Source organism: Myxocyprinus asiaticus, chromosome 49, assembly GCF_019703515.2.
Source record: "Myxocyprinus asiaticus isolate MX2 ecotype Aquarium Trade chromosome 49, UBuf_Myxa_2, whole genome shotgun sequence".
Taxonomy (NCBI): domain Eukaryota; kingdom Metazoa; phylum Chordata; class Actinopteri; order Cypriniformes; family Catostomidae; genus Myxocyprinus; species Myxocyprinus asiaticus.
In genome coordinates, this window is record NC_059392.1 from 15,277,872 (window position 1) to 15,283,871 (window position 6,000).

The following is a 6,000-nucleotide window of genomic DNA, read 5'->3' on the forward strand; positions in this document are numbered from 1 at the left end:
TGACTGGTTATAAATATTCCAAGCAATGCACTTCTGCTACTATATCGCCAGCCCTGTCACGACAAGTCATAATAATAGTACGAGATGGTGAAATCGTAATAAAATCATACAAGTTGGCTTGCAAAAAAACTTACAATTTTTACTAAAATAACCCACCGAATGAATGATGTTATTATGATTTTCCTAAGGTCTAACCCTTTACCTGAACCCTAAACCTAATCAATGATTTTAATAGCAAAGTAACTTTCGTGCACCAGGGAAGAAAGAAAACATCAGGGTTTGGAACGAGACAAGGGAAGCGTATTACAGGTTACTGAGATACATCAGTCATTTGTATTGCATAAATAAATATGGACTGAGTCACCAAATTTGTTCACAGACATTTCCTTTCTTGAATTAATGTGTTGGATACGAGGCTAGCTAAAAATTGATTGCTGTATTTTATCAATTTGAATTCCATTTGTTGATTGGTTGGTCTCTATTTGAATAAAAGTTGTACCTTTTCGTACGAGCCAAGTCATACTATATCTTACAATTTTGCCATCTCATACGAATTGTTATGAGTTTTCAGGAGAGTATGTTGATATCCCTGCACCACAGATGGACAGGGTGAAAAATACAACTAATTATCATGCAAGATGTGTAAAGCAAACACAACAAAGAACTTCATTAACATAAAATTATTCACAATTAGCGCAGTTAATGGATGCCCAACATTTTAATTCCTCATGTCTACCAACTCAGAAGCAAAATATTAGATGGGGGATAAATTGGAAGAGGAAAATGATTCAGAGTAGAAAATAACTTGGGTCCTTATTTTAATGAATTCTGTTTTAAGACTAAGTTAAACGCATTTCGCAGCCCATTTTACTTACATAATCTGATGTATTTCTGAGTCAAACAGGATATCACTGAGAAGAAAAAATGTAGGAAAGGACTTGAATTTCATCTAGCAGGAATTGATTGGATCATAAAAAGTGGGTGTTGCATCCCAGAATGGAGCCAGTTTGTTGGAGGGGAGGGGTTGAAAGTAAAAAGGATTCTTGATGTCAGCTATTTGAAAGAAATTATAAACATTTCTTTTTATTTGGAATAAAATACACCGATGAATCGCACACAGAAATACCAGGAAAGTGCGTTAAGAAAATAAATACTGTATGTTCAAAGTTTCCTGTCCAGATTTATCTATTTGACACATTTGTGGATATCATGCAGAGAAGTGACGATACTGCAACAAGAAACATCATATAAGTAATTCATAAATACTGCATAAATATTGAATAGCCTAAATATCCATTAAGTCTGACACAGACCTTGTAACTTAAAGCGCATGTGACATGGGTTGTAATAGACTATGGCTGCATTGTAGAACAATAATCTTTTTCAGAAAATATTTGAAGACATAAATAGCTCAATTAAAAGCATGGCCTGAATGATCAAAATATATTTTGCCTTTAAAATAAGTCTTAGAAAAAAAAAGAAAATGCTATAAAATGGTTATCCTTTTAAAAAATTCCTTTAACAGATTTAATATTTTGAACATGCTGCCACTCTGGTTCAAACACTTCGAGTTCACATTAATATTTAATTGTGTTTTCAATTGATTAAGCGGTCCACAGAGTCCATGCCAAAGCGACAAACTCTGACCATTTCAGTTTGCTTTGAATTCATTATTTATGAAATGTAGTATTAATGCGAACATCATAATAATCAACATCATAACTACTTGAGAATGCATGAACAATCTTATAAATTAAGAACCTACACAATACATATTTGTCTATAACATGTTAAATGATGATACACTCGAGCACTCTGCTTTGAAGATCCCCAGAAAGAAGAACCCCTGCTATTTTGTCCTATATCTCATTGGAAAAGCATATTATTCTCAGAAAGCATACTGAATGATTGCTGGGGGATCCTAAAGCCTTACATCTCACTCCCCAAGACACGGATGTTTGATATATACCATAATAGCACATGTGGTAACAGCAGACATCTTAACAAATTCAAACTGTCAAATCAAGCAAGACTCCAGCATGTGTAATATAACCAGCTAGACAGCTAGCGTGTCAATCTGGCATGTCTTGCACAACTTGAAGGCAGCAGGGAGTTCCTTTGAGGTTTGTAAAAGGCCTCTAATGTCCACAGCTTCCATTATGCAGTCGAGAGGGATTTAACTTAAGCTTGTTGAGAAGTTAGATGCAAGAACCATGTAAAGAACAGGTCAAACAAGTTCAGACATGCACTAAATATTGTAAAAATGTTATAAAATCCATGATTTGTGAAAGAAAGAACTAAACAAATACAATTAGGGAGGTGCTGTCTATTTGAAATATTTATGGTGCATTTGTGACACTACAGAGCTGGATGTTTATTCATGAACAAATGTTCATTTGATGATCACTGCAACCTCAAATCACACATTTTTGACAGAAAATACAAGTAAGATTAAAATAAGAGAGATTTTTTTTTTTTTTTTTTTTTATGTTAGCACTAGAGACAATTCTTTTCTGTTTCGTGAATTTATGCATTTATGACCAGCGTTGTCAGATTTTACTTCTGATTGCTGATGTTCTTTGATCGTAATCTTGACCAGCCATTTTGGAGATTTTGGTCTTTCCCTATTCAAGTAGATAGGAGCTACACTTGTATGCTGCTTGTTTATATTGAAAAATAGCTTCTCAGCCTACCTAAGAGCGTTCCAAAGATGGCCGCCGAGAGACTATTTAGCAGAGATGGGCCACTTCTATTAAAATGAAAAGGAGAAATTGGAACACCCAACAGTCAACAGATGTAGAAAAGGAAGTCCGGCCTTACAGGTAAAATAGCCAACCACCTTTAAGATACAGACATTGCCTGTCAATCAACTCTAGAACGTGCATGCGCATTTGCTATGCAAGCCGGGATAATTGTGTTTTTAGCATAATCTGAGGTAAAGAAACACAATTTATGATAATATCGTTGTCAGATTTTACTGCTGATTTGAAATATGTTCTTTGATCGTAATCTTGACCAACCGTTTTGGAGATTTCAGTCTTTCAAGTAGATAGGAGCTGCACTTGAATGCCGCTTGTTTACATAGAAAAATAGCTGCCCAGCCTGCCCGAGAGCGTTCCAAAGATTGCCGCCAATTGGACTGACTTGCTAAAAAGACTTTGATCAAAGTTGAAACCCGGTAAAATTGATTTGTTAAACATCCTGGTCTCAAATAATTACGTTACTATACCTAAATTTGTGCAAAAGGATTTTTAAATGGCTCATTGTACATATTGTGGTAGTTTCCTGGTGAAATGAACACTAGAGGCACTACAACAACAATGACTTTTATTCCCTTTCACACAAATCACCAGTAAAACGTCAGATTATCAGTTCATAAACACTTATGTTTCGCCCTGTTACTCACACATGCTAACTTGTGACATCAAAACACTTTTACTGCAGCACACCACTTGCAAATCGATATATTTTAATGTTTGCATTACATAACCAACTACATTTACAAGGTTTTTCTGACGTGATCAAATTGTGCAGAAGCTCAACTAATAAAGCCTTCCACTTGCGATGCAAAGGACTGGTATACGAGCCCAGAGCACGTGAGTTCACACGAGGGTCGAAAGTGTCATAAAAGCACCACAAAATGACGTGGTTACTTCAGGAATCATCAATTTAGCATTTACGTCTCACATTTGCTTTTTTATATCGGTTAGGTTTAGGTTTAAGGTTTTAGGTAGGAAGGTACTGTAGGTGTTGTTTATTTAGAACCCTAGAGAATTAACCTTAAAAACCATTTTGACTAACCCTAACCCTAACCAACCCTAACCCTGATACATGTAATGAACCATGTGTTATCATTTTGCAGTTATAACCCTTGTAAGGAATGAGATATTATTACCAAATTTGGTACACTAATGTATGCCGTTATTCTGAGGACACACGCAAAAAAATTGTGCACCTCTGCCTCTTGGTGCCGCTATAATAATTTAAAAAATGTAATATCGTTGAGTCAAATAAAAAAAAATATTACAATGAATAAAAAGAGCTGAATTTAATAACATACAGTTTACTTTTTTCTAAATTATTTTTTTTTCCAGAGCATGTGTCTCTAGACTAGACTTCTAGACTAATTGTCTCAAATTTTATTCAGAATTGCCAAGATACCAAAAAAAAAACACATTCAGAGATTTAAAGATAAACTCATATCAGTACCAAATTACCTGAGCTATATTTTATATGCAACAATTATATGGATTTATACTCTCACTGTATTTGTTTCTAGTATGTCTTCTAAGGAAAACATCTAAGACATCTAAGAAAGCAATAACATTTCCTCTGGGTCTCCATTTAATATTGCATGTTTGTGTGAAAATGCTATCCATCCATCTTCCTGAGCGCCACTTATGGCCATTCTCTCCTCTGCCGCTGACCCTTTCACTTTCACCCTTCTTGATGTGTCTGTTGCAAAAGCCCTTAATGATTAATTTTCTCAATCTTCTCCACATACAGTTCCACACACAGTTCCAAACACAATGCAAGCTTTTGTCTGGCCCCTTCTTATTTCTCTATCTAACAAAACCTATTACTATGCATGGCAACCTTTGTTTTGCAAGGTCAGGCTCTAGAGGTGCAAGAAGGAAGGTCGCCATCTTTCCTTTCCTCCTGAATCTCTCTATCCTCCCTTCTACTCTGGCATATAATGAAGTCAACTGTTTGAAAAGGAAATGGCACCGTTCTTGGTTTTATGATAATTGGCCCATCTGTCATTCCATAAATAAAGTGGATCAGCTCAATGTGTTTGGATAGAGTGCTGGTGGGAAGCTAGGCTGGGCACATCCAGGAATGACAGTAAAAACAAATTACTTCCTCTACTCTGCAGGCACTGCTTCTTTAGGCATGAACTTTGCATATTATGTGGAGACTAAAGTACGTCAGATCACAAAAGAGGCGGCTGACGATTTGCTCTTCCAACTACAGAATAAGGTAGTTGGAAGAGACGTCATATTTAGCGTAATGATTTCTCCCATTCATATGTATTCAAGTGAGCCCTGTCATCCATAAAATGGATTTCTGCATTTGGAGATGATCACAATGAAACACAATGAAATGCCTGTATTATACATGAATTGCTAATCTTGGCTCTTTATCTTGAGGCACATTCATGGGTGGGTGACAGCTTCAAATCTGCATGCCAGAGGGAGGACGGTTGGGTGCAGGTAGCCTTAATGTTCAGATCCACGGAAGGCTCCAGAGTAACTGGGCTGTTGCATTGCCATGGTAACGAACCATTGATCTGCAGAGTTCTGGTGGGGGGAGTGGCAGTGACAGAGAAAGTGACAGAGCACATCACAGTGCACAGGAGGAGAGGATGAGTGTGAGAGGGACAGACAGAGAAAGAGACTGGCATATGAAATGGAGACACCTGTTGTAAAAAGAGGGGGAAGAAATTGAGAAATATATGCTTGTTATACATGTGTGATTCAACATACACATGGTGAGTTGCCAAGTAAATGTTGCTGGACTATACTTTGAATCAAATGTTTCACAGAGAATTTAAATTGACGTACTTACACATTTGGCTAAATGTTCTTCTATGTTTTTTTTTTTTTTTTTCTGTAAGTTCTTCTGTGTCACATAAAGACTAGGCAGCCTTAGGCGGCATACCTACAGAATGCTAATCTCTCTCATGTAGGGACAGAAAAGCTGTAATGTAGACCAGACTTTTTACTAACTGCATAAATCTGGTCCACATTGTAGCTTATTCTGGCCAAGAACTACCCACTTAGTCAGGACAGACTCTGAATTCGGCAATAGTAGGTCAACAGTTCTTGATCAACAGGTTAACTGTCTTTCCAGAATTCGAAGCACTGCCCCAGTGGCCAAAGCAGAAAGTGTTGTTGAACATATGGACGCATGTGAGCTCCAGTTTCCGTGTGAAATGTCCACAGAGAGGCTCCAAAAGTTAGTTGTTTTTAGTTGTAAATGATGTAATACAGTGAAGAG